We start from the raw sequence: 11,484 nt of genomic DNA, 5'->3' as shown, positions 1-11,484 counted from the left end.
GTTGTTGGTAATAGTCAGCAGGAATAAGAAGACAAACAATTAAGGTGAGTTTAATCAAGGCCCATTTTCAAAAATATGGGCAAGGCTTATGGTAAAAAATATAGCAATGCAATATCCCAGGACTAAGATCGTCAGACTACCCTTCATCCTGAAAATGATAAGGGACAATTGCTGTCGGGGAATAGTCCACAGCGGCATTGCTAGGCAGAGGTTTTTACTTTCGGTTTTGACTGGGGGCTTTCCAACGGGCGGGGCTCTCCGGAGGCGGAGGGATCGAGGTCGCGGTAAACAACAAGATGGCGCCAGGACCCCCGCAGTGAGTCTGCCTGCCAGCCTGCTGCGTGACACCTCACCTGATTGGCCGAAGGACGCGCACCCTCCACGTGAACAGAGACTGGATTGGTGTGCCTGATGCATGGACTCTAGCTTGCTTCTGATTGGTCACATTTTGTATATAAGCCACAGGTGTAAGGAGGAAGCTCGCTCTCTCTCCTTTCCTCCTTCCTTTCTACCTCTGTCACTTCTACTTTCTCTAATAAAAAGTCTACTGAAGACCGGTAAGCGTCATTCGTTCTTTTCTCGCCTGAGAAAGTGTCGTCGCGGGCCCTGGGTTGAGTCTGCTGGCCAGACTTCCCCCGAGACGCTCGCGGCAAATTGCAATAGCAGAACTCAAAGAACTCAGTGGAGGGGGACAACAAGAAGGGACAGAGAATCCAAGGACTCTCTCCTCCCTGCCTCTTTATCTCTTTTCAGCACCTCTCATTCACAAAATCCAACTAGAAGCCACATGACCAGAGAGGTGGTCTGCTAATGGAGTCTACATAGGTCATTCACCCAAAGCATGGACTGGAAACAAAAAAAGTGTGGAGAACAGATCTGGAGCACCAAACGTCATCATTGGGTAATTACAATCTCTTAGCCAATTAAGTGCTTTTCACAGATGGTTCTCAGCTCAAACAAACTACTCAGGTCACAGTGATAAAATTAGCATGTTAAAGAAACAACATACAGCCTTCAGGTCACATTGCTAAAAGACATTTAAGATGTAGAATCAGACCCTCCTAGGTAAATTCCTAGGAGGATTTCTGTGATTTTTTCAGGTTAAAAGTTAATCATGACTATGTTCATAAATGTGACCAACAATATGGCTAACAGAGTACAGGAATCTTTATTAAATAAATCCCATTCTTTGCATCTAAAATACAAATTCAGTGGGTTTCCGAACTGAAAAGACAGCTCCTTCTGTTCCTTTGCTCTTTCCAACCTTGCTCTGTCCCTGCTCCCATTCCAGGTCACTGTTCAGCATACTAATGCCAAGCCTGCTTTTACCCAAAGTGCCTGCTTCGTATGCTGTCATATATATACTGCTTGTTGGATCCCAGCCAGTGGAATTAAATGAAATGGTTTTCTGTCAGACTGAATACTAATTATGTCTTCATGCCAAAGCTAGGTCTGCATAATGACATCATTTGCAAGTAGGTTGGAGGTTTGAAGCTCAAATAGTTTGTTCTGATATTTATGGATGTAAGCAAAGTGGTGTTATGCTGTTTAGTGTGTTTTGCATTGGTTTGTTAATTTTAGATATTTGGCTCAAAAACTTTAAGGTCTTCTCTGGGCAACATGGCATATTAAGTAAATTTTCCATTGCTTAAGTCAGTTGCCCTCCCACTGCAAGACCTCAAACCTACAACTCACTTTTCTAGGGTAGTCTTTGGGACATTAATTTTTTGATATTTTCAAAGACCTGAGAACCTCTGAGGTTCCCCTTCCAATCATTCACAAATGCCTAACCTGAAAATATATCTTGTTTCCTGGAGCATCATGGTTTATACTTGTTGGTACTAATACTCCCTTTTCTTCTCAGAAACATCTCATTTTTATGTATAAATTAGATGAACACGTCACCAAGATGCCAACATTTTCAATATTTGGTTCACTATTTACTCTTTGAATGTTGGCATCCAAAATCTTTCAGAAATAATTCTTTTTCTTTACATGAGGCTTGAATATCTTGCGGTATTCACTGTGCTCAATTAGCTAAATGACAAATTAAGTCCATGTTGTCCTAATAATGAGACGAACTCCAAGGCCCTGATTTTCGTCTCAGAGTTGGGCTTTAAACAATGCATTTCTATAAGGGTAACTTTACTCATGGGAATAAAAACCCAAGGAACAGCGTTGAGGATGATCCACTAGAAGATCCAGGCCTGGGGAAAACATACGCACTATCTGATCAATTCAGCATATGTATGATGCAACACAGTCTAACCGAGTTTAAGACATCATGCTAGGGATGTGAGGCACAGAAAGCCTAAGAGGTGAATTTTTCGCTCCAGTGTCTCATAATTATATGGAGTAATGGAAAGAGAATCAGGCTGGTTGTCGTATGTCATTTTTAGGTCAATCTGCATTAGTCTTTATTGTCCTGACCTTGGCAAGCAATTTAAGATATTAGACATTGAATGACAGGAATGAAATAGACGACCAGAAGTATACACAGCCTTTAAAACTATTTCCTATGGTCCAATAGCCTTTAAAACTATTTCCTATGCTTGGGCCCCTGCACCAGCATGGGAGACCAGGAAGAAGTTCATGGCTTCTAACTTCAGATTGGCACAGCGCCGGCCATAGCGGCCATTTGGGGAGTGAACCAATGGAAGGAAGACCTTTCTGTCTGTCTCTCCCTCTCACTGTCTATAACTCTACCTCTCAAATAAATAAATAAAATATTTAAAAAATAAATAAATATATAAGTAAATAAAAGTAAAACTACCTTCTCATTTTAGCCCAGAATATATTCAGGTTAGGATAATTATTTAACTCCACAAATATGCCATTATTAAACAAATGTACTTACTTAGAAATGCTGTCATCCGGCAGCCTGATCCCTGAACATTATGACATGTTCCACTGATTTTTATGGTGGCAGTAAGAAGTCAGGAACTTAGGCCACTGGTGATTTTTAACCTAAATAGTTGACCTGTAATTAGACAACACTTTCTCCAAATGTGTGATCTTTACCGCCTAATCTCCCACAGAAGTCCTTTATATGACCCATATCTATGTTTAACTGAGAAGATGTTTATGTTCAAGTTTTTTTACAGAAGCAAGAAGCATAGTCAAGTAAGTAAATGTCAACAAGGTTCAAGGCAGAGAAAAATGTGGTCTCAGGTCAAATATCCAGACCAGTGCCCAAGGAAACCCGGTGGCAATCCGATACTAACTCTGTTGTCAAAAATGCCTTTCTCACACTTGCTTTTACCACTATAGCTACAAGGCATGAATCCAGGTGACCCGCCAGGACTTGACAAACCTCTAACCTTTTTAAGTTCATGTTCTGATCTACCTGGGGGAAAAGTCATCTATGCAAGAATTTCATTGGTATTGATTATATGATTCTGATTCATCATGAGAGTAATCATTAGATGTTTTAATTGCACTAGTCCACAGTCAATGTGTACTTGATTTTGTATGATTGTTTTTCTTATAACTCAGAATTTTAACCCTTTAGTATCCCTAGATTTCCTGAAAAGAAAGCCAAGATGCTCACTAGGGCTAGTGAATTCACTGAACTTTGCATGAAGACGGTACAGGCAATGGGCTTAGCCTAGAGGTTTAGGTCTGTATCCTATATCAATGTGTCTGGAATTACTTCTTGGCTTTGGCTCCTGACTCTAGCTTCCCTCCAGTACAGACCCTGGGAGGTAGCAGGTGATGGCTCAAGTAACTGGGTTCCTGCCACCCACATGGGAGGAATTGGGTTGGCCTAGTTCCAATTGTAGTAGGCATTTGTGGAGTCAATCACTGATGCAGATGGGAATAAATTAAAAAAATGATAGTATGCACAGTTGGGTTTTATTTTGATGTCCATTCCATAAAAGTAATGTTTTTTTTTAAAAAAAAAAAAAAAAAAAAAAAAAAAAAACTAAGATATCCAGAGAGAGTTGGTCAACAACTAGGAAGCCAGGTCAAATGTGCAATGGTTCATTATCAAAGATTACCTGAAAATAGTATCACTAGCTTCAAACATTTCAAGATCCAACAGATAGGGAAAAAATGTTCAGTGTTGAAAAAACTTCTGATCCTTTGTGCAGTCTTAGGATGAAATGCACCCTTTGGGAAAACCTGGTTCTCTATTACCTTGCTCCAAAAATAATTTAAAATAGTTCACAGATAAACAAAACATTACCAAGTATAGACAAGAGGATATGGATGACTGATTCGTGATCAGCCTTGTGTTTCTGTGATCACAGAACTTGATATTATGGAAGGGAATTCTATGTGGAAGAATGACCTAAATACAGAACAGTCACTGAATCTTAGTGTTAACAGTGAGTTAACCTCTGGACTATATATCTTACTGAGATGTAGAAAACACTTCTTTAATAATCCTGAAACATAATCATCAATACTGGTGGTTGTTGTGTTACTGCCTTTTTTGGTCAGTAACTCCTGGAATTGTCTGTTCTGCTGAGTGCTACTAATTGTAACAAAATTTTTCTTCTTTTGTTTTTAATTAAGCTAAAAGCTACCTCTCTGCAGCTTAACTCCACTGTTCTGAGCTCTATTGCCTCTGGAATGACCCCGAGAAACCTGCTCCTCTTGAAGAGGTTTCTAGTGGCAAAAGACAGCCATTTCCCAATGAATAGTCTCTTGTACACGCTTTACAGACTGGGCTTCAAAGCCAAGTGAAGTTGAGCTTGAATCAGGATTCACAACACACTTTTAAATTGGAAAATAATATCTATCTTAAAAGTTACTGTGAACATTCGAAAGAAACTGAATTAGGAATAATAAATAAGCACGGAACTTAGTGCAAATATGTGTTCAATAAATTCCTCCCTTCATCCTCAGAAATCTGATGTATTGCTTAAATGTTCTATATTCTAAATTCTTTTTTATTATTATCAGAAACCATTAGGCCTATTAGAATTCTGTTATAATAAAATATTTTTAGATGACACATATCAATGGCAGTACTTTTCAACTCTGTGAATGATACTATGTAATACTCATATTGTATTGCTCTCTTTATTGTCTTCAAAATACATTAATAGGAAATTACCATAGCTACAAAAATAATTTTAAAAAATCAATGTCATAAGTGAAATATAAATATTATACTTTTAAAAGATAATAAAATGATGTTTACTTCAATATGTAAACACTTGCATAAGATTATAAGGGCAGATATAATAAAGAAAAGAGACAATTTCACATAGCCATAAGATCTCCATCAGTGCATCAACTTCAAGGAATGAATGAGATGGCTATCAATGACATTTTCTGCAACTAAAAATAGCTACTAATAAAGTTCTGATGTCCATATAAAATCAGGCATTTCATATGTCATAGTTGTATCCCTGGAAAGTTCAATACATTATTAATACCTAGCAAAAGTATCTTGAGTTTTTACACTGCACAAAGTGAAGTGTTAAGCTCAGATACTGCTAAGCAATTTTTACTTATAATAATATTCTTTAGGACCCTTGAAGGTCATGAATGATGTCTGTTCTTTGGAGCTGGGATCTGGCTTGTACATTTGAGGATGTTGGTACTGCTGGCCAGTAATGCTCACTGCATCAAAACCACTGGGAAAATAAGAATGTGCATCTACAAATTTCCGAAACAACCCCACTGACGAACAGCTTTTAAGGCTTCCATATCTACCTGTATTTCTATTCTTTATCCGAGTCATTTTGGGGGGGAGCAACTACAGAATCATTGTGGAATGATATACCTGGCAGAGTCTGTTTTTGAAGTAGTGCCATTTCTTTCAGAAACATCCTCAATTTTACTCTTTAGAATAAGTCATAGCTGTCTTAGGTAATTTGCATTAAAACTAAATTCAGTATCTTGAATTTATTTTTGCTAAATTCATTTTCTTTATTTCAGTCCACCTTTTCAGTAGATCATTTTGAATCTTGACTCTGACATGTCATATTATCTCTTCCTGGTTTTCATCAGCAGTAAATTAGATAAGCGTTTCTTATTCATCTTTGTCTAAGTTGCTACTGAAAATGAGGAATCAGAAATAATGCATGACAGACCTTTGTCAAATTTGACCGGACACTTCCCCTCATGTTGACGCAACTCATTAGATAGCACCCTTTTATTAATAAGCATAAAGCTAAAAGAGACAATGAAAGACATGACCAATAGCCTTGCTAAAACTGTGACAAACCACAACCATGTTTCTGTACATGTCAAATTAATAATATTATCATCTACATCTAACCTCAGGGTAAAATGCTCAGTAAATTTATGTTGCTTTTAGTGGCAACAATTTTTTTTCCTGAATTATTTCCCATACCTAATAATTCTGAAATGCCAGGGACAGGACAAATCGCAACTTTTCTATCAAATCATTAGCTTCACTCATAATGAACATGCTTGTTGATCCACTGAAACCTGGGGGTCTCATTTCTTTATTTGGGCTCTTTGTTCCAGCTGCTCTCCCTTCCTCGACCCACATTATCTAGAAAATGCTTGCTCATTAGTTTTCCCAAGATATGGCCAAATTTTCAGATATTGCTTGTGGGTTGTTTTTTAAATTTCTTGTCCACACTTCTCCTGGACAATTATGCTTTATTGGGAGATGCCTTGTGATTATCCACTCTCTTTACTGACCAATCGCTATCCTCACTGAGTACAAATTTCTTAAGAGGACTAGGTCTGATTCACCTTTATATCTGTAGCATTTGGAGCATGCTTGGAATCTTAAAATTTACTATTTATCTTGCTATTCCACATCCTCTTACTTGTATCGCCCTTCTCTGGGCTTTCCGTGTAACCCATATTACATACTTCCATCCAGAATTTGTTGAGCAAGCATAAACACATAAATAGAGAATTGTACTCGTATCAGTTGATTTTACAAAATTCAAAACATTTCTTTCGCACATTTGCCTCTTTCTTTCGGCAGGTACTCTGACATCGCTCTCACTCATTCAAAGCTTTGTATTTCCAATAGGGATTTATCATAGCTTGTTTACCCTTTCTCTAAGGGATTAAATTTCACTCTTTTCTTCTTTTTTCTCTTCTTTTCCATGGTCACAATGCATCTTTGTGTAAATATATTTATACACTAAAATGCTTATTTTAATATAAAATTGCGCATATTCTCAGCAATGAGACTGCTCAGCCAAATAGCATATCTTAACAAATGCTGCTGCATTTCTTTAAGAAAATCCTGCAAAAATTCACATTTATATTAGCAATATATGACAGAACAAATTTTTTACCCCACAGCATTCCAGCAAAAAGGTATAATCATTCTTTTAAATGTTTGCCAGTCTGATACTCACTTTAAATTGCATTTCCCTGATAATGGCTAAATTTAAGCATTTTTCATATATTTATTGTGCATTCAGATTTGCTCTTTCACAAGCTGACTAGTCATATCCTTTATGCACATGTGTAATTGGGCTATTTGTCACTTTTATCAATTTATAGAGGTTCTTTATGAGTTATTAACATTAAATTGTTATCTTCTTGCTGGGAAATATTCTTATATCTAATATCTTTCCGTTTATTTTCTATAGAGTATTATTTGCCAAAAAAATTTTTTATGCTTCCAAATATGTTCATTTGTTTATTACTTCAATATCATGTTTAGTTAAGAAGTTCTTTCCCGAGCCTGAAACACGTAACTTCCTTTTCTAATTTTTTTTAAAAATATTAATATTTGTAATCATTTAAAGATATATTGTACATAAAGGAAAGTATTCCATTGTTTCAAAATTAAGTGTTTTCATTAAATCATGCTCATTTACAAATACAAAGAAATAAATTTAACTGCACTTTCCCTTTCAGTTATAGCCATTAATATTTTGAGATACAAAAATAAATAAATCTATCACATCTACTCAAACCAATTTTCAGAATTCATACAGCATGTACAGTATATCTTGATTTTAGTCAGTTGCTTCAAACTGTGATCATTTATAGAAGTAAAATATGACAATTGTGAGAAAATAAAAAATGCAGAAAAACAAATACAGCAAAAATTTGGATCAGACTCCACACTTGTGATGGAAGCCATTGTTTTTGTGTTGATGTAAGTGTTGCTGTTTCACGGAAGGTATTGATTGTTGTTGGATTGCCTTTTCCTTTGTCTTCAAAATTCAGAAGTTTGACTGAATTATAAGTTTATTGTGAAATTATAAGTTTATTATAAGTATATATAATATAAGTTTGTGCTGAATTATAGACCTTCTTTGCCCGTTATTGCTTAGTTTTTTGACTTATTATATCTACTCTCAGAATTTAGGGTAAACTTTCTAAGTTTGAAGATTGATCTTATAACTATTCTAGTTTCATTCTCAGAAAATGTATACTTGATTCTAATTCTAATTCTCTATTGTTATTTTAAATTTCCTTACATAGCTTGTAAAATTATTCTCAGAATGATACTACCTGTTACATAATTCACAATCCATTATCTCAGTGCCTTTCTTACTCTATATACCAATAAATATTGTAATTCTGCTATTGCTGTTAAAATCTTCTTGTATTTCTGGTAACTTCATCTTTTTTTTTTTTTTTTTTTTTTTTTTTTTTGACAGGCAGAGTGGACAGTGAGAGAGAGAGACAGAGAGAGAAAGGTCTTCCTTTGCCGCTGGTTCACCCTCCAATGGCCGCCGCTGCAGCCGGCGCACCGCACTGATCCTGGCAGGAGCCAGGAGCCAGGTGCTTTTCCTGGTCTCCCATGGGGTGCAGGGCCCAAGCACCTGGGCCATCCTCCACTGCACTCCCTGGCCATAGCAGAGAGCTGGCCTGGAAGAGGGGCAACCGGGACAGAATCCGGCGCCCCAACCGGGACTAGAACCCGGTGTGCCGGCGCCGCAAGGTGGAGGATTAGCCTATTGAGCCACGGCGCCGGCTCTGGTAACTTCATCTTAACCATCTCCCTTTTCATTTTATTCTGTATTCATTCATTTTATTCTACCTTTTGGGTTTATTTGTTTTATTCTTGCAGAGGGGGTACTCCTTAACACTTGATTTCATTGGCAATTCCACATACCCATATGCATTTCTTAAAATATTAATTTATTCATTTGTAAGACAGAGTTACAGAGACAAAAGGAGAGACAGAAAGATCTTTCATCCACTGGTTCACTTCCTGAAATGCCACAAAGACCAGAAATGGTCAAAAGAAATAGTCAAAAGCCAGGAGTTCAGAACTTTTGGATCTCCCACTGGATACAGGGGCACAAGTAATTGGGCCATCTTCCACTGCTTTCCCAGGCACATTAGCAGTTAACTGGCTCATAAGCAGAACAGCTGGGAAAAGAACCTCCATCCATATGAAATGCCCATGTCACAGGAGGCAGCTTAACCCATTAAGACTTGATGACAGGCCAGGTTGTGCAATTTTATCCAGATTCACACATATATTATTTTCAGTGTCTACCTGTGAATATTAAAAATACTATGTCCTTTTCAATATGCATCTTATTGAGATACCTTTTCTTCTTTATCTTTGAATGAGAACAGATACGCTGAGATTCAGAATTGTCCAGTTCTTTGGCCATTTGTCCACAGCAGCTGAACCCTCTTTCCAGACACATGGCTGAAGGGCCAATTGCATCTTGCAACAAGCCGGACATCAAGCAGAGTTTCATCTAGTGATCCAATGTTCGTCCACTGGACCATGAGAAAGCTTCTCCAGTGTTCACTGTCTGGTTATCGGGAACTCCAAAAATATGGAGTGTTCAGCAAAACAAAGTCACCATTTATGATGTGCTCCAGGGGTCTTCTTTCTCTGTATTATAGGAATATTTCTTCCTAAGACATAGTGCAGTCTGTGTACCCCGCTCCTAACATGACTCTTCCCCAGGAAGGTTAGATGTGCTATTGGGTTAAGACAGGTGCTTAAGGTGTGGCAACTGGGAAGGGCTGGAAGTGCCTACTGGCCACTTTAAAAAGACACTTCCCCCCAGTAGTGCTGACGTTCTGGTTAGCATGGCCCTTGTAATTCTGAGGTACAAATTAGAAAGTAGAAGGAGGAGAATGTATTTAGCAACCTCTTCTCAACTGCCGAGGCTGCTGTTTCTGAAATCTGGACGCAAGTGAATCTTTACTGTATCCTCCTGATCCAGTCCAAATAATCTTGAAAGATCCTGACATGTCTTTCTGGAGGGCAGTTACATCTTTACTGTCATCCTGAATCTGTGCCACTAGAGGAAGGCAGTCTTTCTTCCCCATGTATTTGGTTTTCAAAATTAGGAATTCAGAAAGCTCCCTTCAGGCTCCTCAAGTCAAATGTCATGCTTGTGCAGGCTCCCGTAATTGCGAATTAATCAAAATTTTCTTACTTTTTCCATAAGTTTGGTAGACAAGATTGCAACAGATGAAAAGTGAGTTCTCTGCATTGGAGGCTATGTCCTCGCAAGAAGCCTTTCTGTGTATTTCCTAACTGTGGTTTGCAAACCATCACCTGGCTAATTCCCATGAATTCACTAAAATATTCACAGACCACCGCTGAGAACAACACATCCACAGATGGGAGGTGAACAAGAAAGATCACACAGTGCTTTCTCGGGCAATCCACAAGAAACTAGGGGAGGCAGCTATTAAACAAATGAAATGAAGACACACACACCACAAACTCTTCAGAGCTGACTCCAACTGAAACATGCCTTCTGATTTTCGGCAGATAAATAATAAAGAGAAGGGCTTGGAATGCACAGTCTACAACACTGTTCTATCAACCACCCACATGGTGTCCAACAGAACAGTTCTCCCACAGTCAAATCCATTAATTTTTTCCCTGTCTTCCCATAGAAGAATGGGAGAGTTTGCTACCGTGTCAACTGTCTTTGGCTTTTGCCCGTTTTCGTTTTCCTTTCTGCATTAGTCACCGCTGACCTAATGGGCCCTCACTTAGGCTTTCTCAGGAGGTTTTCTGTAGTGTATTTAAGCTTCCCTTGCCTGCAAAAGAGAGCTTTGACACCTGTTGTCCGCATACCTGCCTCCTCTCACAAGATCTTATCAGCTCACAGGCAGCAGATTGTCACTGAAGTGTGTTATGAAATTGTTCCTTTTCCTTCTCCACACACAGGTTTAAAAGAAAAAGAAGAAAGGAAGAAGGAGGAAGGCTGGGGAGTGCCATTATGCTCTTAAAACGGTATATATCAAATTTGTTCCATATATATATACCTACACACAAGTATTATGTTTTATATATGTATGTATATAAATTATAAATATGCATGCATATATGTATATATAAGTTTTACATAAATAAAAAGAGAATAATAAAGAGAATAATCAGTCAGATTTTTATTTTTCACATAAAATGGATAACATGGCAACTTCCAAATAACATTTGATATAAATCTCATGAAAAGAGGTAGAAACCCAATTATCACATTTATAAACCACAAAAAGAGCACTACTTGATATTTGTAAAGGCTTTGTTGACTTTGGAATTTAGTTTTCCTGACACTAACCTATACATAAAATTGTTATATTTGTATA

At 37.6% G+C, this 11,484-nt stretch overlaps 1 long non-coding RNA gene across 1 annotated transcript; it reads left to right on the top strand.

Moving 5' to 3' along the window:
• Positions 1-478: 478 nt before the first annotated feature.
• On the top strand, positions 479-11,259 carry LOC127491676 (uncharacterized). Its single transcript, XR_007920532.2, has 3 exons — positions 479-557; positions 754-901; positions 11,066-11,259. It is a non-coding gene; the product is annotated as an uncharacterized lncRNA (long non-coding RNA).
• Positions 11,260-11,484: the final 225 nt, after the last annotated feature.

The sequence above is a fragment of the Oryctolagus cuniculus genome, chromosome 3 (genome assembly GCF_964237555.1).
Source record: "Oryctolagus cuniculus chromosome 3, mOryCun1.1, whole genome shotgun sequence".
Taxonomy (NCBI): domain Eukaryota; kingdom Metazoa; phylum Chordata; class Mammalia; order Lagomorpha; family Leporidae; genus Oryctolagus; species Oryctolagus cuniculus.
This window is presented reverse-complemented; position numbering and strand designations above follow the sequence as displayed.